The sequence below is a fragment of the Tachypleus tridentatus genome, chromosome 2 (genome assembly GCF_004210375.1).
Source record: "Tachypleus tridentatus isolate NWPU-2018 chromosome 2, ASM421037v1, whole genome shotgun sequence".
Taxonomy (NCBI): Eukaryota; Metazoa; Arthropoda; class Merostomata; order Xiphosura; family Limulidae; genus Tachypleus; species Tachypleus tridentatus.
The window spans coordinates 129,914,122-129,939,789 of NC_134826.1; the positions used below are offsets into that span (position 1 = coordinate 129,914,122).

General features: G+C 34.1%; 1 long non-coding RNA gene across 3 annotated transcripts; it reads right to left on the reverse strand.

Moving 5' to 3' along the window:
• LOC143236550 (uncharacterized) lies at window positions 1-24,944 on the reverse strand. 3 transcript variants are annotated; one of them, XR_013019584.1, is made up of 4 exons: window positions 24,764-24,942; window positions 11,564-11,675; window positions 5,908-6,217; window positions 1-202 (listed from the first exon to the last, which is right to left on the reverse strand). It is a non-coding gene; the product is annotated as an uncharacterized LOC143236550 (long non-coding RNA). The 3 variants fall into 3 exon arrangements; XR_013019587.1 differs by lacking the exon at window positions 1-202 and adding an exon at window positions 14,277-14,331 and having other exon boundaries at window positions 4,510-6,217; window positions 24,764-24,944; XR_013019583.1 differs by lacking the exon at window positions 1-202 and having other exon boundaries at window positions 4,510-6,217.
• Window positions 24,945-25,668: the final 724 nt, after the last annotated feature.

Here is a 25,668-nt window from a genome sequence, read left to right on the forward strand (position 1 = left end):
AGTATGCTTTTTTAATTTAGACAAATTGGGTTTATTTTCACGTTGCAAAAATGTTGACATTTAAAACCATTTAGGACTGGTCTAAGATTTCTCAAAGTACGTCAAGGTTGTTCAGACACACCTGCGATTTCTCTAAGCACGTCATCGTTGTTTCTGCTGATCTGAGATTCCTAAAAAATACACCAGGGTTGTTCATGTCGACCTGAAATTATTTGAAATGTATTATGATTTTTCATGCCAAGTTTGTACTTGTTTCAACAATAAAGTTTTTTTAAACACTAGGATATATTCTCTCGCTTTTATTAGATCTATCAAAAATATTTCATTTTTCAGAATTTAATTAACTTTAGCCAAGCTCGCGTGAGACATTTTCTGTTCATCGCTAATTTTCAGAATATCCGTTTCTTGACAAGAACATTATTGCCGTTTCGTTTAATTAAATTCTTTTTTTTTCTGAGTTGGAACAGTTTTTAAACACGTTCTGCTCGCTCTAGTCCTCTTGCTTAATAATAGTGTAATAGGATTTTTTTTAACTGGATTGCTATTACTGAGCTCAAAATCTTTACTTCAACAAATACTTCTGTAAACGTTGAAATGTAAAATTCCAACATGTTTTCTTTTCCTTTTCAAATGTACGATGTGAGTTGGACAAAAAATAAATATAATTTCAATAACTAGTGACTCAAACCATGGAACGAATGGAAAGAAATTTAAAAAATCTAATGGAATTATATGGCTTCTCACCAACGTTATCATCACGTAGAAAGAAAAAAATAGTAGAATTGATTTCTTCGAGGAGGATCCGGTGCTTTGGATTCTTCGAATACTTAGGCTTTTAATGCGTACATCAGCGAGGAGAACAGAATAGCCCTGCTAGTGAATCAATTTAAAAAAACAAAAGGACTTGGGCTTAATTGGATGAAAGGCAAACAATAACAATTGGTCCACGAAACTAATATGGGTAGTAAAGTAGTGGACAAGGCTTAAGACTGGCAGAAAACTGAGTATCGGCTGGATTTTCTAGTTTCTCTTTAATTAAATCGGTAATTGCACATCCATCTTTCTATAATGTCTAAAACATCTCCGATATATTTTAATATTTTTACAATCCTTTTTAATTAATTATTTTTTAATTCTTTATTACTCTGTACGATTTCTTCTGTTTGTCATATTTTCGATACGTAACTATTAGCGATTTATTCCTGTTTTCATTATTGCAAAATATATCAATTAATTAATTTGTTTGTTTGTTTTAAAGCACAAAGCTGCACAAATGTCTATTTGTGCTCTGCCCACCAAGGGTATCGAAACCCAGTTTGTATTTTTGAACAGCGAGTCTCCAGAAGTAATAATGTGGCACAAGAAGGATATTTCCATTTAGAATATTGACTTTGAGCTGAAGCCTTAATAACAGTTAAATAAATGAATCCTAATTAAAACACAAGTCGATGTTCCACATGAAAATCCTCTTTCATCTCTGAACGTTTATTAAGCTGTTTAAGAATATGTTTCCCCTCAACCTGTTGAGTTTCATGTGAAAAGTTTCTATCATTTTATCCGTTGTTAGAATAATCATAAAGAAAAGAATCGTCATAAACGCAGTTTTGTGCTAGTGTAAACGATTAATAAAATTTAATATTTTAAACAGCCAAGTCAGAGAACCCTGGGTTTCAGGTATAGCCGTTTCTAATCTTCAGCTATTAACCAGAGGGAAGACACACTGCCAAGGTGCTTACCAACAGCATGGTTTCGTCTGACTTTTAATCAAGCAACGGGACTGAATTCGATTCTTATAACTTCCATCAGCATAGTTGAAAGTGCAAAATGGTTGTCAGTGGAATCTCGACGCGACCCTCAACACTTCGATCCACAGCTCTGCATTCTAACTGTTCGGTCAAAATCGTTCCCAAAATAAATTTTTTTTTTTTTTGAAGTTTGTGTTTTAATAACATAATTAGTCAATTGTGTTATTCATCGTTTACTTCGCTTCCTCCCCCAGTAGCACCGTGAAAAGATCTATACCTATGGTGGGCAGAGCACAGATAGCCCTTTGTGTAGCTTTATGTGTAACAAACAAATTGTTTATTTCTACTACCACGTCTGAAAGTTTACTGAGCTCATTACGATCTCATGTTTTGTTTCTTTTTTTCTTACTTGGTGAAAAGCATACACGGTTTATTGAACCCTTGGTGACCAAGCATACAAGGTCTATTGAATCTATATTTCAAAGCACACAAATATGATTTATTTTTCCAAATAAACCAAAACAAGAGCATCAAAACAACTTGTTTGTATAAACAAAATAAAAGCACGTTTTCCTTTCTTTTCTTTTTTAAATGAAAACATAACTTGAATAATTCATTTATTTTCTGAAGATCTATTCTGGTATTCATGCATACAGTGAGTGAAACTGTTGAACCGAAAATAAAGGCAATGTCCTGGTGTTTTTTGCTCTTTTTCAAGGGGATTCCAACGAACATTACATAGTGGTAATAGGACATTAAAAGTATATCACAATTTATCTCTCTATATTATCACTGGATAACATAAGATATCCCAGGTGTATGGAAAATAAATATTATATCCTTAACGTTAAACAAACACATTTATAATGTCAGTTGTACATAGTCTAGGAAAAAAATACCCAGATATCACAGTATACCAAAAATCGATGTGTACGACTGTTAATGGCACGCAATTTGAATAATAAAGAAATTAATAATAAATTTTGTACTTTCCTAATAGATCCAGACTTGTGGATCGTTTTGCACGTTCACATATTGTTGCTTTAGATAATGGATTTTAATCCAACTTTATCATTTACGTAGAAAAAGTAAATTACAGTTTTTTTAATAGACGTTTTTAAACAATTTATTCTCCAAATCGTTTTGTTGGTTGTAGGGTCACTAATAACAAATGGGTCACTCAAAACATGAAAACAGTAATTCCATCAACATTATAATAAATTAATCCTGTACATCACTGCACGAGTTCTTTTGTATTCTACATATAAAAAATAGTTGTTTCTCTCAATTTTTACGATCGACCTCTTACAATGATTATTGTAAATTATTGAAACATAACAATGTAAAATTACTCATTACGCGATTCCCATAAGTTATATGGTTGAAAGTTTTTGTACATAATACACCTTTGACAAGAATTGCTAACAGAAAATATTCCCTTTATATCGCATTATTATCAGTAAAAACATTTTACTGCATAATCTCACTAGGCTGGTCAGTTATCAAAACACATGAACACTGTTTGTTTGTATAATACACCAAAATAAATACTACTTATTAACACACGAGACTCCGTTACAATTGGTGCTGCTATAATTTATGAACGTTTAGTCACGTGACGAACCATACCATTTATATGCCTTTAAAAACTAGGTTTCGCCTAAGTAGCGTTGCCAGTCATATGTTTTGTTGCATATAACTTATTAATCCACGTATCATCCCCTAATTCTGTTTAAAACCTATTATTCTTAGGTTTGACATGGCCAGGTGGTAAGGTACGTAGGTTCGAATCCCCGTCCCACCAAACATGCTGGCCCTTTCAGCCGCAAAAGCGCTATAATGTCACAGTCAATCACACTATTTGTTGGTAAAACAGTAGCCCAAACGCTTGTAATAATTAGCTGTCTTTTCTTTTGTCTTTCACTATTAAATTAGGAAAGTCTGACCCAAATAACCCTCATGTAACTTTGCGCGAAATTCCAAACGAATAAAAAAATCCTTAATCTCGTAAGAATGATTCAAAAAAACCGTGGCGCTCTCTTTCCTTAATGACCGACTGGTTTAGTTAATTTAATACTATGGTTCACTTGTGACAACTAAGACAAAACGTCAGGTTAGAAATAATTCTTCCTTAAAATCTAGAGATAAACCCTCTCTGTATTGTTCTTCACTGAATCCTTAGCTTTAAGCTGTTGGACCACTCACTAATTATTTTTTAATTTAGTAATTTCTAATGTCTTAAATAAATTATGCATAGCACGTGCGTAGTAAGGATATAAGAAAACCTGGTCGTAAAACACATTTTGAAGGAGATAAACGATTTGGAATCACCAAATAAAAACTCCTGCCTCACCGGAATAAACGAGACTTCTTAAAGTGGGTGTTAAATAAAAGTCTACAGAATCTACAACCCGCATGTTCATCTGGTTCATTTCACTTTTCTTTCTGTGGCAAAGGTAAATTTCAATGAACTCATAAGCCAGTTGTTTTTAAATAAATTAACTAATCTGTTTTGCGATGTAAGATGTGGGCATTTTTATCAGTGTGTTTGAATACTTCAAACAGAATGATATGAGCAATAGCAAAACAAAATATTCATCTATCTTTGTTGTTTACTGTCTTATTGAGGTCCAAGGTAAAAGGTGAGAGACTGAATGGCAATGTTTTGTTCCATTCCATTTGGGTAGAAGCGGTTCATTTAAACGTTTCATTATATCCTTGTACGACGATCATTTATTTAAACAACGGATCTTTGAACTAGCGAAGGCAAACATTTATTCACTGCTTGCAACATTAGAACAATTTCACGGATATCACACAAAACAGCCATATTAAAACAGTTCAAAGACTCACAAGAACCGAAACATTGAAACCGTTTTAAAACAATACACCTATACAGTGATACTCAAACAAGTTTAATAATAATGGTAAAAACAAACCAGGGATGGAACATTAAAACAATTTCAAAGCAACACACTAAAACTACAACTTTAAATAAATTTCAAAAGAACATACAAGACATCGCGAATTACTTTTAGTGTGGTTAATTCACAAAGAAAAGTGCAATAATAAATTTATATAATTATAGTCACCAGAAGTCGCTTCCTATCAGTAGATGTTTCATGCACTGGATAATTTACATTTATTTATGAATGACTTCGAAGACCTTTTCAAACCAATTCATTTTCACTAAGACTAACCACTACTAGCATATTATTATTATTATTATTAAAGTATTAATGAGGTAATGATCTTCACGGCTCTTGATTTTTTCATAGATTTTTTATTTCACAATGGTTATGACTGCTTTTTTAACTGCGTCACTAGGACCCATTAACGCGAACCAACTGACGGCTAAATGATTTTCACTTTCTTCCGAGCTTCATTGTATCGATGTATGGATAAGAGGCTTAAAACTGTTATACATGTCTATATAAAGGTGCACAAAACATTGCACGTAACGGTCGTTGAAAGGGGAGTTAAACCACTGATAATAACAAGGTTTTACTTACAGATATATATATCGTTGTTGCTACAACGCTTTGGGCAAAGCCCTTCTTCGAGTAAATGTAGCGGAACCGTAAATCTATTAAGGAAAATTTTCTATTTCGAAGGTAACATAACACTATAGCAACTGAACGTGTATAACAATATTTAAGAACAATATATAATATATATATATATATATACACACACACACACACACACACATTTTTTAATTCTATGTCATTGTTTCAAGCGTTCGTAAATATTGTTACGCATATTTATTTGCTGTAATAAAGCCACATCGGGCTATCTGCTATTTTCACCGATGGTAATTGAGACCATGAGTTTAGTGTTGAGCCTTTGAATACTTATCGCGGTCCCACCGATGGGCTGTTCTATTATAATACAACCTTCGAAACAAATCTTTTAAGGAACTGACAGCTGCACTGCAGATGCCTGAATATGGGCTTCACCCGAAACGTTTTATCAGCAACAATGTATATAAAAATACAGTGATGGTAAACAATTATAGCATTCCTAAAAAAAAAAAAAAAAAATCACATTTTTCTTGGTTTTTGTAATTTGTTACGAGATTGTAATTACAAAATACTTGACACTTACAACAATGTTCTCTGAATAAAAACATAAAACCTGGGTTTAAAACTAACGGCTCTACCTTAATTGACAAAAACGTGGTCGCAGAGTCCTTCTTGTTGTAATTTTTTATTTCTTCTGTCTAACCTTGATGTGTTTGACATCATCGTGGCGTAAGGTACATAAAAGGGACTCAATGTAGACAGGGATGGGTTCATGATGACACGAGGAATTCATGGCTTCCTGCAGTTCCAAGGTGCTGTTCGATTTCTTCTCATGCACTTCGTTACCAACCATCTTCCAGAACTTCTCGAAGAGGATGACTGACAACTGGACTGTTGCCTGGCCAGTGTTAAGTCTTCATCCTCTTTTTTTCGAAGGTTATTCTTCACCTGAAACAGTGAAATAACATCTAAGATGACTTTTCAGTACAGGTAGAGTAAATTTTTCTGTTTATCTCACATCTACTGCATATAATGTATGAATATTACTGACCTATTTAGCCCTACAGAATGGAGCAGAACCATTCTAGAATGTACACTAATTAGCTCCAACAAAATGATCCCGAATCGTTTGATTCAACTGGAATTTAAAGATATTGATGGATTTGTTGGTACTGACAGTACATTTGATGAAAGGAAGTGCCTCATACCCTAGTCAGAAATGTATCCTTGTATCACCTGACCCTGTAGATGCTTGACAGCTGTATTCAATCAAGCTGGATGAGACACTTCTCCATATCGACGTCGCACAAAGTATAGGTTGAACTAACTTTGATTCATCCGAAAAGATCCCTACATTGCTTCAGTTCAGTCAGCATGTTGTTCGGCCTAGTTAAACTCTCATCTTGTTAGTAGAGAGTTCTTTCTTGGCCGTCTTGCTAGAAGACCGACTGAACGCAGACGAGACTGTATGCTATACACGGTAACAGTGACCCCTGAAGTTTCCTGCCATGTTCTTTTGAGAGCTGTGAACGACAGTTCACGATTCTTTAAAGTTAGACAGGATGTGGTCGTTAACTGCTTTCTACCTGCTCCTACCTCCATGTCTCTCCTCACAGACAGTCTCTCCATATTTCTGTCACAGTATACTGACTAAGTTTAATTCTTTTAGCCACCCGCCTTGTAAAAAAAATTCTTTGCTAAAAATACAAAAAATAATGACTGATTTTTGATTATGAACTTGATTCACAACTCTTGACCATGGTAAAAAACCTTTGTATAGTCAACAAACGGCTGATGCAGCCAGCCTATAAAAGGTGATGTAATAATTAGAGAATACTGCATTATCCATCAAACAGATTAAATCTACATGCATTTGGATTTCAACAAGTCAACGATTCCGAAGAAAAGTGTAAAAATTCAGTGGTGCAACAATAAATTGCTTCATCATTGTGGTCTTCGGTGGTTTAACCACAACATTAATGCTCTTTGTTAAAGAGGTGTTGGGTTTGGTCAGAGATAAAGTAGAGTTGGATGCAAGACTTCGAGAAAGAAACAAAGTTAGAGGTGAATAAATCTTGCGAAAAAGTAGTAAGAAATACAAAATTCTTGAACCCTAGAAAAGTTTTGCAAATAGACAGGAAGTTTGGAACTAAGACATGATGGAAACCAGAAAGAAAAACGTTAAGTAGATGTGAAAATAAGTATCTTGATGACCAAGTTGCGTGACCTTCTATTGTTATTTGATCTCTTCGATTCTTTATATCCAGCTACATAACTCGTTTATGAATCTTTGTCTGTTTAGGGAATCGTTATTTTGGACCAAGACGACTCAGTTTATATTGAGACTATGGAGATTAAAAACAAGATAGTCTTTATTTATAGTACGTAATTATCACTATGACGATAGTAATGTGAAATAATGTCAAATAAACAAAGAGAGGTCGCGTTTATATGTTTCAAAAATAACAGTTGAAGTATCGAAATGAAGAGATGGTCGTTAATTTATCCGAATTATTTTGGGAGTGTTCACCTACATAATATACTAACGCAAACCATTATTTTGAAAGTAATTTCTTTCTCCCAATGAATCTCAGGTTTCAAGTTTATATTTTAAAATTATGACTGACATATTCTTCATAAATAGGTTATGTCCTTTTCGAGCTGAATATAAAGCATTATCAGTGTAATGAGATCATGCTTTGAAGGAGAAGCCAACATTTTCCATTTCAACCTTTGTCTCCTGTCTCACCAGCACGTAATACTGAGGTAGTTAGTTGAAAATGCTTTTCATCCCAGGAACTCGGAAAACGACACGCCTTAACATGTCTCCTTGTTCCCTAGTGAATGTATGTCTGCAAAATAAAACTCGATTATTTCCAGAACTAATCAGCGTACACAAGTCAGACAATGAAGTTTATCCCCTCCGTGTGATTGCTAGATGTACATCTATCAAATTTGATCACTTTTTTTTTTTTAAGATCTGTTCTCCAATCTTTTTGTTAGCCACGATTGCTTTTAACCTTTTAAAGGTGTAAACATTAGTTACTCTGGTCACTCTGCAGAACTGACAGAAGCATGCAGCCAGAAAAAACTGCTTATGGTACAAAAAGCGATATCTGTTTCAATAATTATTACTTTTTTGTTTGTTTGAGGTTAAGCACAAAGCCGCACAATGAGCTACCTGTGATCTGCCCAAATACGGGTATCGGAATATAGATTCTTATGTTATAAGTCCACAGACATGACACTGTGCCACTGGGAGGCTTCGCTAATGAACTTACGGCTGTCTGTTTTCGAAAATAAGACTGTTGATTCGTAAGTTCATTTCATCGAATTAAACGAGTTTTTAAATCTAGCATCAAGAATGGTTGAAATATAAAAACAAAAACACAAGTTTTCGAATTAAGACATCGGAGTATCTAAGTTATTAAAACTAAACTATAGACGTTCGAAAAAAAATAGGTTACTTTGGATAAACAGGTTATGAAGGAAACGTAACTTAACATATCACTATCATAGTATAACAATCAAGATATTATTAAACTGAAGTTAGATAATTACAAAAACGTTAAATGAATTAAGGTATTTCGAAACGTGTGCTCAGGTATTTAAGTTACAAATATACATATTTGTTTGTGTATATACGTATATTTCCTTAATTTACCATCATTCGCTACATATGTAACAAATTTACTCTACACAATATTTTGATAATTTTACTCAGTTACTTTTGTTTTATTGTGAGCCCTTCTTGGTTTCGAGGCTTAGCATGCTGACATTCAGTTCGAGTTTTGATCCTTGTAATGGCCGTAGCATAGTTAGATTGTTTTGAATTTCGCACAAAGCTACTCGAGGGCTATCTGTGCTAGCCGTCCCTAATTTAGCAGTGTGAGACTAGAGGAAAGGCAACTAGTCATCACCACCCGCCGCCAACTCTTGGGCTACTCTTTTACCAACGAATAGTGGGATTGACCACCACATTATAACGTCCCCACGGCTGAGAGGGCGAGCATGTTTGGTGCGACCGGGATTCGAACCCGCGATCCTCGGATTACGAGTCGAACGCCTTAACACACTTGGCAATGCCGGGCCTGCATAGTTAGACCATCGTACAAACAATGTGTTAACGCATAAAAGTAAACTGAAACTGTAATTAACTTGAAAGACAAACGAGTATTTTGTTGAAATGTCACAAATTATTACGATAGGATCGTAACGCCAGCCGCCAAGTGGATATAATAGAGAAATACTTGCATGTAATATAACACCTACTTCGAATATTAAATTCTACTCAGTTTCTCTTCCGAGCTCATTAGAAAACACAGATATAAAATATATTTATTGTTATAGAGAAAAAATACTTCATTTTTCTTCATATAAGACAAACTTTTAATGAACAAACAAAGATAACAAAAAGGGGGATCTTAACCGAAGAAAATGGATTCTTTGTGTTTTCTTATAGCAAAGCCACATCGGGCTATCTGCTGAGCCCACAGAGGGGAATCGAACTTCTGATTTTAGCGTTGTAAATCCGTAGACTTACCGCTGTACTAGCGGGAAACGTGGATCCTTTCTCTAATTGTAAGACATACATTCAATGAATTCAACCTAAGATTACAAAAAGAATGGACCGAACCGAAGGAAAGGACTTATTTTTTTACACTCTTAAAACAAATGGAGTGATGTTACTCCATGTTGCCAAGAGTAATTTTACTTCCCTTTAAAAAGGAGCTATTTGTCTTTTACTTGCTGGAAATAACTTTACTGCGCATTGAATGAAACATGCATAATATAATACATGATGAAGTGTTATCATTTTCACTATATATTTGTTTGTTTGTTTTTGAATTTCGCGCAAAGCTACTCTAAGGCTATCTGTGCTAGCCGTCCCTAATTTAGCACTGTAAGACTAGATGGAAGGAAGCTAGTCATCACCACCCACCGCCAACTCTTACTACTCTTACCAACAAATAGTGGATTGATCGTCACATTATAGCGCCCCCACGGGTGAAAGGACGAGCATGTTTGGTGCGACGGGGATTTGAACCCGTGACCCTAAGATTACGAGGCGAGTGCATTAACCCACCTGGCCATGCTGTGGCCTTTTGAAAGTGCATAAGTATATATTACTAGATCAAAAATATCCATACAACGGTAGTCAACTAGTTATTTTTTATTTTGCATCGGAAATAACTTTATAAGCAGAAAACAAACATGATATTCTTTATAGGACATTGTGAGAATTTAATCCTGCTAGTTCGTCACTTACAATATGATGTCTTCTGGGTCATAGGTTTGGAACGTAATAGACGAGCATGGGAATCGGTGGTAAACCCATACACTGATATTAAAGAAACAATTATAAATCTAAAGTGTTAAAAACAGACAAAATGAAAAACAATTAAAAGTTGTTAAAATTAAATGCTATAATACAGTCACTAAAATTCACGAACTGTAAAACTGGAGGAAAAGCAGCTAGTCATCATCACTTCTACGAACGAATTGTTGAATTGACCGTAAGATTATAACGCCCCAACGGCTTCAAGGGCGAATATATTTAGTGTGAATGGGCATTTGTTATGAAAAGAATGTGGTCTTTCCAAGAAAACAATGGAATCATGTATTTTTTCACTTTGCAGATGATAGGAAAATTTGGACAAGACAAATTTCATTTTATAAAATATAAAAACAACAGAAGTGTATATTAATTCACCAAGGTACTATTAAAATGTACTTCATTCTCGGCAATAAAGATTAATGGTCTGTGTTGTTGGTGTTTAACTGAAAATAACAACTCTATGCATAATTCAAAAGTTACGAGTTGCAGTATGCGTGTGTTTGCGTTTCGTTATAGCAAAGCCACACCAGACTATTTGTTATGTACACCATGTGGAATCGAACCTCTGACATGTGTAATAATTTATATATTTTACATAATATGTTAATTGCTTTTTGATTATAAATATTTTCATAATGGGGCTGACATGGTCAGGTGATTAGGGCGTTTGACTCTGTATTTGAAGGTCTATGGTTCAATTCCTCCCATCACACTAAACATGCTCGCACTTTCAGCCATGGGGACGTTATAATGTTATTGTCAAACCCACTAAAAAAGCAGATCAAGAGTTGGCGGAGGGTGGTGATGACTAGCTGCTTTCCCTCTAGTTTTACATTGCTAAATTAGGGACGGCTAGCGCAGATAGCCCTCGTGTAGCCTTGCGCGAAATCCAAAAATAAGTAAAGAGACAAGCAATCTATGATGATTGACACAAAACAGTCCAGTGAAGCACTTACCACAGTTAACCAATATTCTGTCATTGTTTGTATACATCTCGAACCTTTGCTTTATCGGTGTTACTTCATTCTCTTCTTTGTCAATGAATTCTTCGTATCCCTTACCAACATTCTAAAGAAGTTTTTTTATATATTAATAATTAATTTTTCATATGTGATAAGCTATTATGAGAAAAATAGAACATCACAAAACTTTCCTAGCAGTAAATTATTTTATAACATACAATGAAGAGGTAACAATTAACGAGATTTAAAATAGGTATAATAAATAAATGTTTTATTTTATACCAGTAATAAATGAAAAACATAAAGCATCTTAGATTATTCTATTCATTACTTACATCTACTGGTGTTTTCATCTGTACATTTGAGTTTAAATAAAAGTTATGTTTTGAAGTGATCTTTTGGCTTAACACTAAAGGTAGTAAGATCACTGATAATCAATGTAATAGTGTTGTTACTGTTACCCAGTACCGGTAAGGCTGTGGTGTGTGAACCTGCTCAGGGATTTCATATAATTTTGATAAAATTATAGATTATGTCTAAGAATAAAAGTTAAACTATGGCACGTTCTATTTTACTTTAGTTTTCTGTTCTTGTTATTGATTATGCTAAACTACCTAGCCTTGTAGTTCCATACTATTAGTATTACTAGTATTGTTATAATAAACAGTCTACGTCACATGTCACACATTGAGTAATAACTGACGTCAGCATTTCTGTTATTTGTTAGTGTTACTGATGTAATGGTAAAATATAAAGTAATACTAATAATAAGACATCATTATTTTTAAGTTACATACATAAAAAATAAAGCCGACTTGACAAGACGTAAACCATGGTATTTTTTACTGTTCCTTCTGTCAAACCCTGTGAACATTTTTCCTACGAAATGACTTTTTATTGCTATCAATAAACACTCCAGATCATAGCTTCTGTTTTCACACGTGTTTGGTGAGGACAGTTCTCCTCTGGGAATATATTTATGCGTGTGTTATATTTGTGCCTTTTGCAAAGTGCTGTGGACTTATTTAAAAATATATATATTTATTAAAATATTTCTAAGTAGCAAAATAAATATTCAGTTGTAATCTGTACACTATACGTTTTCACACAAAATTTTTATTGACGTCACATCATTGAATCATTTAATGGCGCTGGTATTACGATTTTATCGTGTCGTTGCGATCATTAATTATCTGATACTAAGAGAGACCCGCGAATTTGCGCCCAAATTAGTATCTAGTTTGCAACAGTGCTTCTTAATACAGGATTTCTAGAGTAATAAATACCAAAAGAATTCTAATCACAGACACAGATATCTATTGGTTCACTTGTATTAGTCCTAACGTCGGTTAAACCTTAATTAAATACGTCCTATATTCGATAAAGAGATAAATTAACAGCGTAACTTGTGAAAGTTTTTTGTTTTAGTTCAGTTAAATCCTTGCCGGATTTAATAGTATCAATAAATTACATTCTCATATTCTATGACGTGACGTATATTTACGTCCTTTCTGATGTAACTCGACCATTTTTATAAAGGTACGTTTTCAAACATTTTAGTCCTAATATATCTTTAATTTTCAATCAGTCGTAGACCACTCGCTTCTAACTGACGGGAAACCAAACTACTTAAATTAACGTAATAAGTTATGATATCAGTGTGTGACCGAGACGCACACAAATAGATACATAGTGTTTTGTAGCACATGGTGATTAAGCCCAAATAAAAATCACATAAAGGCTATTGATGTATAGAATCATTTTTCAGGACGAATGCATTTCTGAAATCTACGGCAGAAAATAAAATTAATATAGAAATATGTATTTTTAATATTCATTATTTTCAGCAAACGTGAATCATAAAACTTTGAAATCAATTCATAGTGGAAAAAGCTTTGTATCAACATACATATATTGTTACGATAATTAACAGATGTTGAAAATTTTATTTAATACATTTTCATTAAACAATCCTTCCAAAATCAATTTATCAATTATTGGAATTAAAAGTTACAAAATGGGCTATCTGTGTTGTGACCACCACGGGTATCGAAGCCTAGTTTCTAGCGGTGCAAGTTCGCAGATATACCGCTATACCCCTGGAGGGTGGCTAGATATATGAACATATGAAGAAATTGTTGGGACTAACTTCATATAAACAGTTATATAATTCCCAAAGAGTAAAAAAGGTAGTAAATTCAGTGTGCTAAAAATACTCTCTATGAACTTGTTTTAATGGAATAAATATACGTCTTTCGAAAGATTGAATTACATTCATACGTTATATTTGACACTTTTACTATTTTCGTAATCTTTGGTTGACGTCGTTAAATGTTTGCATTTCATTTGCACTCGTAGAAAAAAAGTGATACGGAACGAAAGGAAAGGACTTCTTTATCTAAATGTAAAACAAACATTTAACGAAGTCAACCAAAGATTACGAAAAGGGGGAGACGGAACCAAGGGAAAAAAGCTTCTTTATCTAAATGTAAGACAAACATTTAATGAACAGAAGTCAAATGGGATTTAACGGGCTCCTTAGTCACTAATCTGCTTGTTATTCACCCCATATTGAGGTATATGTGCTGTTCTTACGAAGAGTATCGAAAACACAGTTTCAGTATTATGAAAGTCCTCAAACTTGCCTTTGAGCCTCTGAGAGGGAGAGGACTACAAAATAAGTGGAGAAAGTATTGGTTATGCTTACCATAAGATTATTTGCCAGCGGTGTGAAACAGGATCAAAATTGAAATGGATCTAAACTGATAAATAAAAACAATATTAGACCGCACATATAAAGACGAAAGATAATCAATATTATTTCTTTCAATGCTAAAATCAAGGGTTCGACTCCCTTCCATGGGCTCAGCAGATAGCCCGATGTGGGTTTACTATAAGAAAACACACACGCACACATTAATTCTTTAGTTCAAAATATAAAAGTACGGAGAAATCCAACTTTTTCAAGAACAAATCACATTGTTTGTTTGTAGTTAAGCACAAACCTACACAAAGGACTATCTTTGCTCTGTCTACCACAGGTATCAAAACGCGGTTTTTAGAGCTGCAAGTCAGAAGACATACCGCTATGCCATTGGAGGGGCATTGATGTATTGAATAAAAACAAAATTATAATTGGAAAATTTGAAACAAATAAAACGCAATACGAGTTGTGGTTTTTGTCACCATTGTCATAAACAAGACGAATTTTTCTTTTTTCGTATTACTAACAAACTGATGTACCACTCCTTTATCCAGTTAAAATAATGTGTAGGTGGATGCTATGATAAATAACAAAAACCCTAATCCTCCATACAAGTGATTTATAATACAACATATTACAGTATTCATTATTATCTCACCAAATGTCTTGTATAAGCTTTAAGAACTCACTGTGTACACAAGTAAAACATTGTGCGATGGGTAGTGTAGCTTTGAAGGAAGAGGTAGCTACAAGAGTAGGGGTGATAGTGGTGATTTCTGTTACTTGCTTTCAATACCTTGCTCTAAACGTGTCCTTCAAAAGAGTTTCACGAGACAGTCGTTGATTGCAGAAGTGCTTTGTAGACAAAAGTTGAATGGTAACATAGGGAGTTGGTATAACTTAAACAACTCTTCATCTCAACTTTATAGTGGCTACTCGAGTAGAAACTTCAGGTGATTTTATATAGAATTTCAACAGTTACAACCTTTTCTTCATAGCATTCCTCCATAAAGAGTGCTGGCGCACTCTGAGATATATAATACATTTGTGTGTCTCTCCTTACACTGTGTTTACGTCATTTTATATTTTTATTTTTGGTTTTGATTTAGTGCATGGCGTCGTTTAATGAATAACTATCTATGATTAACGTTAATTTACGTCAAAGATAAATACTTATGAACAGCAATAATGATGGTGCAGGCTATTACTAACACCCATTAACTTGCCCATTTATTTCAAATCCTCATCCCACAATGTTTAGTTGGGATTGGTCCAACGATCTAGGAGTAGTTAGATAAGGGATAAACAGGCAGATGCACAGATTATTTGTACTTTATATTTTTATATATTTAGACAGAAAGATGCTTTAAATGTATATTCACTTTTACTACCAAAGGCTAAAATCACTTTAGAATGTTGTTCATGGTTACTTCCCCGGTAAGTTTATGGATTTACAACGCTAAAATTTGAAGTTCGATTTTTTGCGGTAGCCAGAGTACAGATGGTTAATTATGCAGCTTTGAACTAAAACAAGGAATAACAAATTTTGTGATTTCAAATCGCTGTTTGTGTTCTAAAAGGAACATTTAAACTCACACTATAGCACTATAACATTCTAAAAACACTTTGCTGATAGTTTGATATAATTAATTATTACTTTACGTTAGGCTTAAAATTGTTTCCAAAATAAAGGTATGCCTATAACTTTGCCAATTAGGCTTAACATGTGTAACCTAAGTTTATAGCTGCGTGTATTATATTCGAATATTACTATTTATTATTTGTTTATTTGTACTGTCCATTATTATTTCAGCAGTGTCTAGAGACTCAAATAAATCATTATATTCTCTGCTTGCCATAATTCCATATAAGGAACTAAAATAGTTATTGCTTGTTGTATATATTTGGATTAGTAGTGTGTTCTTAAGAGTTTTGGTAATCAATAAAAACTAGCCGAAATGTGCGAAGACGAACCGATTGTCTAATCATATCACATGTTATAAAGTGCTTAGGAATAATCTAACGAAATATGACATACAACCTGTTCTGTTATTAGAATTTCTAGTGTGGGCATGTCTCTTTCGATACTTGTAGTGAGCAGTACATGCAGCTTCATGATTAATAGCAAACAACGTCTCGTATAGGTTTCAGAATAAATAATAGTATCTAACAAAATTTTTACTTTTTCTTGTTCCTAGGCAGAAAGTATTATTTTCCAATTGCTTATGCCTAAAGTAAATGGAAAAGAACTATTTTTCCCTTCAAACTTTGCTTTTGTGACCTGGGAGCGTACAAGGAAAACATGATGGGAGACTATATTTGGGAGCTGATACGTGAAAGTGATTTACATTACAGTAACAAAACTACTCACTTCTAAACATTTTTTGTATGACTTTAGTATAAATACATGTAAATCTTGATTCATATGTTGTTTTATTCAGACCTTATGTGAATGAAAATGTGCAAATTTGCCTGTTTTTACATAGAAAATAGGTTAACTTCTAAATTTCATTATCCAGGTTACAAAAGCAAAGTTTGAAGGGAATAATGGTCATTTTCTGTACTTTTATAACATAAGCGATCAAGAAATAACATATACTACACAGGAACAAAATTTGTATTACGTAGTGTAATTAGCGCTATAACAACGTGTTAAGGCGTGCGACTCCTAATCCGAGGGTTGAGGGTTCGAATCCTGGTTGTTCCAAACATGCTCGCCCTCCCAGCCGTGGGAGCGTTATAATGTGACGGTCTATCCCACTATTCGTTGGTAAAAGAGTAGCCCAAGAGTTGGCGGTGGGTGGTGATGACTAGCTGCCTTCCCTCTAGTCTTACACTGCTAAATTGGGGACGGCTAGCGCAGATAGCCCTCGAGTCGAGTAGCTTTGCGCGAAATTCAAAACAAACAAACAACTCTGAAGAAGAATATATTTGGGAATGAGCTGTGAGGGGGTATCTAAAATTTGAGAACGTTTCGTACCAGACTAGAATTAACTGAAGTAGAATGTCAAACATTTGAGATCACGGGTTAATTAGAATGTTTCACTTGTTGCTTAAAATAAAAGTACACGTTTCACCTTATTTTTTGAATTAGAAAATTTAAGATACGAAATATTCTGCAAAGATAAACTTTTTTCTACTGCTTCATTTTGAATTTAGAGCAAAGCTACACAAGGGCTATCTACACTAACCGTTCCTAATTTAACAATGATAGCAACTAGAGTTTAGACCACCCATCCACAATACTTGGGTTACTCCTTATCAATGATCAGTTGGGTCTGCCGCCATATTATAACCCCCTTCTAACATTTTACTTTCGCGCAAAGCGACACGAGGGCTATCTGCGACAACAGTTACAAGCTCAGCAGTAATAGCAACTGGAGGAAAGGCCACCCATCGCCAGTACTTGGGCTACTCTTTATCAACAAAAAGTAGGATTGACCATCAGATTATAACGCCCTCAATGCTGAAAGAGCATGAATACGGACGAGAGACTTTCAGATTACAACTAGAGTTCCTTAACCTCCGACTCTTACCAGACCCGCATAGTTAACATTATTTCTGCTAATTCCTGTACATTTTCTTTGATTAAAATCAAATAACAGGAACAATTAAATAACCACCAATTTTAAAAATGCAAATAACAGCATTTCATGTTAACCACTTCCACTCTCATGCTGTTTAAACCCCGATTTTCTATCTGCTACGATAATATTCAAACTACGGTTCTAACGATTCTCACTATTTTACAGAAGTAGTTTCAACTTTACATTTAACTGGGCTTTGGATAATACATGGTTAATAAATATGTGCATTGGTAATATAAAAACATGTTATGATGTTCCAATATGAACGCATCTTAAATTTGATTCTTGTAAAATCAAGTGGATATAACACGAAATTTATCTGATACAACGATAGCAAACAAACAACTAAACGGAAACCTGTATTTTAATAAAAACTTCAAATTTTAGTAAAATATACCCTATTTATAATTCCACCTGTATTTTATATTCTGAAGTAAGATGTTTATGCAGGTATTTATGAAAGTTTTAATTTTGACATAAAAAGTACTCTTCTGAAACATTTAGAGCAAGACGAACGCAAGTTTTAGAAGACAGTGAAACATACATAAAATGTTACAAAAGCAAGAAAAGCAGAGAAAATATACTAAGAGTTTTAAAAATACATGAAAATTCTGGTCATAAATTTTAGATCAATGAATATTAAAACACAGAGCGAACACCAGCTAAGTCTAGAGAGTACGTGTGAAAATAAACTGTTTTAAAATGTTAAATATTTTTACAATATAACAACTTGCGAATATTTGGTATACGCTTTTCTGCTGTATTTTGTGTTTATTAAAATGTTAGACTGGTAGGGAGATCTATAAAAATCTGGCGCCAACCGTTCTTCGGCTACAACCTACCAAAACTCAAAATTAATTAAATCAAGCTTATCATAGGGATAAACGAATAAAATCAATAAAACTCAATGTCTTCCATAAATTAGTAGCAAGCGAAAGAGGAATTGTAAACCCTTTTTAAAAGAATGTGTTGTTTTTGTTGTTTTAAATAATTAATTGTCTAAGTGCACTGAATTTTTTCTAAGATGAAAAAAAACGTTAACATAGTGTTTAATTTTCTTCATTTTATCAACACTTCGACGTTGAGAGAACTTGAGATTAAAGGTACATCTGTTGCAGGTCACGTGAGTAGACGGATCTTTTTCGTTAATTAAGACAGCGGAGGATTGAATTGGTATCTATACAAGTTTCCCGTTCGACAGCATTGCACTTATGGAGGGTAAAGCTATGAAACGTTAGTCCAATCGATTCAGATTTCTACTATAAGGCTAACATTTCACCCAAGCTAACATCGCTTTGAATCAGTTCCGCAGAAGACCAGATATGCTTCAGTAGACCCATTCTTTCTTCTTGTAACTCACTGGTTTGTAGTGTAATAAAATAATCTCAAAGAGCATTCTCGTGTAAATCGTCGGTTTTGACAGAGTGGAAAGCATTAGTGGTATAAACACTTCTTGCCTTTTATCATTAGAGAACAATGCAGTCTCAAGTGCTTTGTACAATGGAAGAAAGAAAAACTCTGCTCAATGAGTGGAATCTGACTAGATGGTTAGAACAGCTTGCCGGAATACACGAGCAAAAATTAATAGATCAACTGAAAGTTAATAACTTACTAGTATGACTACTAACCTTTAGCCACTCTTTTCCTATTCTATTTATTCTGCGTATAATTAAATTTGATTTACAGAAACCCTATCTATGATATAAAAAAAAAAAAACTGTTAAGATGAAACGTAACTAAACAAACTGACCAAATATCTTTATCAACAACATTTATATAATCCGGCCAGGTCCTATAGTATCACAACAATGTGTCTGCGGACTCAAATGCCAGAAACCGGGTTTAGATTTCCGTGGTGGGAAGAGCACAGAGAGTCCACTGTGTATCTCTGTGCTTAACTCAAACAAACGAAACAATTCATCTAGTTTAAGGCTGACTGGAAATGCGTTTCTTATACTGTTAATCACCAAGATAAGTTTGGGTAAGATGTAGAACTCTTTCTTCTGGATAAGGCTTAGCCCAATTATTAAAATATCTAACTTCCATCTATTATGACTTGGTTTAGTTTTGGTTTGTTTTGAATTTCGCGCAAAGCTACATGAAGGGTATCTGCGCTAGCCGTCCCTAATTTAGAGTGTAAGACTAAAGGGAAGGCAGCTAGCCATCATCACACCCCGCCAACTCTTAGACTGCTCTTTTACCAATGAAAAGTTGGACAGACCGTCACATTATAACGTTCTGACAGCTGAAAAGGCGAGCATGTTTGGCGCGACGGGGATCCAAATACGCAACCCTCATATTACGAGTCGAATATCCTAATCACCTGGCCATACCGTGGCCTTCCTACCACGGGACAAATGTTTTGAGGAAAATGACAACGAACTGGATACTGTCAGCACCAGTACTGTTGTAGGCTATGTTTTATTTTTAATTTAGACGTTTGCGTTGGTATTAGTGGTGAGTTTGAATTACCTTGTTGGCTATAACATTCTCAAAAGTTACGAAACTATTTATGTAGTATAAGATTCGAATTAGTCTAGAGTGGATTATTGGTTCTTCAGTTATCGAGTTTATTAGTTTCTGTGGTTCTATCAGCACTTAGTTAGTTCAGTTTTTGAACAAGAACACAAATGTTAAACGTACGAGAGACGTGAGCAAGTAAGTAAAATAATTTTTGGTGTCTATTGAGGCGTTGAACTTAATAAAGGACATTGGAAAAACAAATTTGTAAAACTTCAAGTCAAAGAAATAAAACGTTTTCCTCATTTTTAATAATGGTATTCACGTTTTTATTCAACTGAGCCGTTCAATAATAACACTTTATGCAGTGCGTCGGTTCAAGAGAGAGGCAAGAAACCACCAGATTTCAGGGATAGCCATTTCTTAATTTGGAATTGTTAATCAGAGGAGGTGTAGCTAACCAACATCATCTCTCGCCTATTATGCAGCTATTCTTAGCTAAGTAACATAATCTACAATCAGAATATAATGTCCTAACAGCTGAAAGTGCGAAGCATGTTCAATGACATAACCTTGGACTTTTCGATTAGCACCCCAGACATGCTTACAACTATAGGCCACGGCAAACCTTGGATTAAGTCTTATGAGGGAAGTGGACAATACATATTAGCATAGTTTAATAATATCTTCATTTTTTAACACTAAACCAGATATGCAACTGTTTGCTTAAGATGTTTTAACCAGCTAAACTCGTACGTTTCAAGTACTCCAGACACAGATACCACTTAATTTGTTATAAAGTTAAAAATTTCACGAGGCACCACTGTTCTAGCGATCAGACTGAAACGCAATATCAAGGTCTCGGTTTTCATTTCTCCAAATATATTTACTATATCACAAAACAGTGCTGTCTTTAAGGTTTAGAACTCTCAAAATCAATACTTCTAACGAAAAATCTGATTGAACGGTTTCTGAACATTATAAGTCGATTAACATGCTCAATACTTCTGCCATCTTTTGTATCAATAAAGAGTATGTATGCTCCACGTGCAGCAGCTAGTGAACTGTGACTTGGGCTCCCACTTTTCGCTATTACTGCAGCAGGAAACGTTACGAAAGTGACAGAAATTTGGACTGTTATATATTGATGTTAACTATTGGGTAGAATAAATACACCAGAGGATTAAACACCAAACAAACAATAGTCCAGAACATTTTCTTAATAGGTCAAATACATTGTTATTTTGTATTACGCCCGACATGGCCAGGTGGTTACCATTGATAAATACACAGTATATTCCATGGGTTATGTACTCCTGATGGACACAGGAGATAGCCCGATGTAGCTTTGTTATAACAAAATACCCAAACATTCAAGACATGTTAATTAGATAAATATAATTTAATTAAAAAAATGTTTCGAACCATATGTTTTCAGCGTCATAACTCATGCTTTATAGTAACATACGGAGGTCCGACATGACCAGGGGTTTAAGGCGTTCGACTCGTACTCTAAGAATCCCGGATTCGAATCCCCGTCGCACCAAACATGCTCGCCCCTTCAGCCTTGGGGCATCATAATGTAACGGTCAACCCCACTATTCGTTGGTAAAAGAGTAGCCCAAGAGTTGGCAGTGGGTGGTGATGACTAGCTGCCTTCTCTCTAATCTTACACTGCTAAATTAGGGACGGCTAGCGCAGATAGCCCTCGAGTAGCTTTGCGCGAAATTGAAAAACAAACAAATAACATACAGCTAAGTTAAATACGTTTCAAAATTCGATGTACTTCAACCGTCGCGCTTTTATAACTTAGACTCCAGAAAGATAAGAAACATAGGAAAGTTAACGGAAAGTTAAAAAGGTAACCAGTCAGCACCGCCGTACCACTCACCATCCGATCTCAGGGATTCACTGTCGTTCTTAAACCGATCCAACAGTTTAAAGAGCGGAGAATATATTGTGGCATCGCGCACATTCGACTTCAGTTTGCCAGCTCCGAAATCCAGACCTCTATAAAGCTAGCCTATGTCCAATTGCAAGCATATCTTTCAAATTCTTAGAGAAGAAAACACGATTAGATGAAATTGATAAACTGTTTTGTTATTAATGACAATTATAGCAATGTATACATTTATATATATTTGATAATTGTACGAAAATAACTGTGGTTTACTACTATAGAGGATGAACTTATAGGTGGAGCCACCGAGCTCAGACTTTGAAGCTCACGTTACAAAGTGATAAAGAGCAAAAAATGTAAATATCTTAACAAATATGAAAATGAAGACAATCAGAACAGTCATTACTCTTCTATTCTGTGAAGAATACAAGAACTGGAAAAAACTAGTTGAAAGTCGTCATTAAAATTAATTTTCTTGGTCCATTTGTCAAAAGTCAATATTCATTGTAAAATGTATATTATATCAATGGCAAAAATAACTGTTTAAAAAAAAACACTTTGTTATACAGGTATACGTCTAACGTTAGTATTTCGTATTCATTTTAAATAATTAACGATTTTCTTACTTGTATAACAAAATCCATTAAAGAAAATTAGTTTCTCTCGTTCTTATTAATATCTTGTTTTCTTTAGAATACAGAAATGTTTTCTCGAAGAAACTATGATAATTAATTCTATATATTGAAAAAAACAGCGATAAAAACGTAATGCTTTATGGACCCGTGTTCATCATAGACAAAAGGATCGCTTGATATTGTATTTCTTAACGTTGTTATTGTTGGTTAGTGTTGTCTATATTGATCAGTCTGTGTTAACCAAGGGTAAGATAACGAGCTATTTTCATTAAGAAACGCTTGTATATATGCATGTAAAGGTGTATAAAATAAGCAATTTTTTCCTCTTATATCCCATATATTTCTTTCTGACAGACTTCACTTACCAACCATAAAACATCACTTCTTTTATATCACGTAACACTTGTTAATGACCACATGTGGCCCAGCGGTAAGTCTGAGGATTTATAACATTGAAAAATTCGTGTTTCTAATGACAAAAAAGAAAACATTTCTATTCTGCTTTCATAACCGTAACAGATTTGTTATTGTACTTACATATCAGAGATAAAATTAATTCTTTGCTTTTGTGCTTAATGTCTTTACATAAAATATTTTCAGAATTTGGTTTTGTTCCACAGAGGTTAGCGCGTTAAGTATTTGATTTACTGAATGATTAAAGTGAAAATATACAAATAATAATTAGATAATAAAGGTTGTATCTTACTATTCATACATGCAAGTAACGTATGGTTCACCAACTAGATGCGTGAATATCAAAGTACCATAGATAGCAGATTCCTTGCAATCATGTTTTGTATGCTGAATCTAATATCTTGTTTCTCGAGAGCAAAAAAAACATTACTTATTCAGTTCCAACCAAGAGATGCAGATGTGAAGAAGAGGGGCGGGGGAGAGAAAACATTACCTTGCTGTTTCTGAAAACTGATATTTGTTTTTCACTTGAAAATTATTACATGCGCCTGTCCTTATGAGAAAATCTAATTTCAGTATAAAACTAACAACTATCGATAAAAAAAAAAAGAGGAACTTCAAACATATCCCATCGCTTCACTGGAGCTCAAGGCATCGTACAATATTATCTTATAATGTCAGTTTCTCCTTGACAAGTTGATTTGTCTTCACTGAATGAAACATTTGTTTTCAACGCCTTTTCTCCTTCGCTTGGGTTGAGCTTAGAGATGTTAAACAGTAAGATAGTAGAGTAAAGAACGTATAATTATTAGAATAAACCAAGATCAGTTATTGAAGTGCAAATCTCGCCCTTAAGATTCTTTTCTTTTTAAACCAAGACTCAGTAAATAACAAGTTGTTGTTTTTTTTGTAGTGTAATTTGAATCAGGAAATTAAGTCAACAAGGGACAAATTGATTGTTTTTATATTATGTATTTCTTGTTAATAATTTGTTTATAAAACACATGTAAAGCACAGCATACAATTAATTTGTAAACTTGCACGTAAGGATCAGGTTTTTAGAACAAAATTGTTTGTTTGTATTTAATCACAAAGCTACACAACGTGCTCTACTAACCAGAGGGTTTCTAGAACTGTAAGCCCGCAAACATGCCGTTGTGCCACTGGAAAACTTTCAAGAAACACAATGTTACAACGGCTATTCAATAAGAAACCAGCAATGAAACACACAATATCTTTTTCACATAATTTTTTGTTTCTTATTTCTCAGTTTTACGCTTGATTCACTCACAATTCTGAGTTATTTCAAGTTAAGTAAAAATACATAAAAGTCACTTCGAAGCTATAAGATTTCATTTAAAACTTGTCCGACTCAAGAATTATCGTACATTGTGTTAATAAATACAAAATAGGCCTAACCCTATTTACTTTCAAATTTCTAAGTTAGGCTTATACAATAAGGCGATTCCAAAGAATAACATCGCACCTACTTACTTTGTTGTTGTGTATAACTTTGTCATGTGGAACATCAAGTAACAGCAAAAATTTTTGTTATATGATTTCCTCAAAGTTAATCCTTTATTCGAGTTCCTTATGCTTCTGCACTATCTTGTCGTAAGTTGATTCGTAGGTGCACACGTAAAATCTGCATACTAGAAAAAACGCCATTATACGGACGACTGGTTATGCTAGTGATTATTAATCATTGTATTCACATCTCAATGAAAATAAATTTAGAAAAGTGAACATTTTCTATAAGAGTATTCTGTTTTCTGGGAAGTACTATACGGGAAATGTGTTCTTACTGTGCTCTTTAATCATACACAAATTGCATCATTTGAATTAAAATTTGCATAAATGTTTCCGATATAACGATGATGCTTCATGTATTAAAAGTAGTACCATTTATTGACGGCCCAACATGGCCAAGTGTGTTAAGGCGTTCGACTCGTAATCCGAGGGTTGGTGGTTCGAATCCCGGTTGCACCAAACATGCTCGCCCTCCCAGCCGTGGGATCGTTATAATGTTACGGTCAATCCCACTATTCGTTGGTAAAAGAGTAGCCCAAGAGTTAGCGGGGGGTGGTGATGTCTAGCTATCTTCCCTCCAGTCTTACACTGCTAAATTAGGGACGGCTAGCGCAGATAGCCCTCGATTAGCTTTGCGCTAAATTCCAAACAAATAAACAGGTAAGTGTAAAGTAAAAAAAAATTATATTCTACGATTTTAGTTTTTTTTTGCTTTAGGAACTTTAATAGTAAAACAAATATTGATTATACGATGAAAAATATTTTCCTCGTGCTGGTTAAGAAAATAGAGAACTGCAGTTGAGGGAAAAGTCAGTTTTATATAATTCAGCTTTAACAATACTACTTCATTATAGCCAGTTGGTTTACTT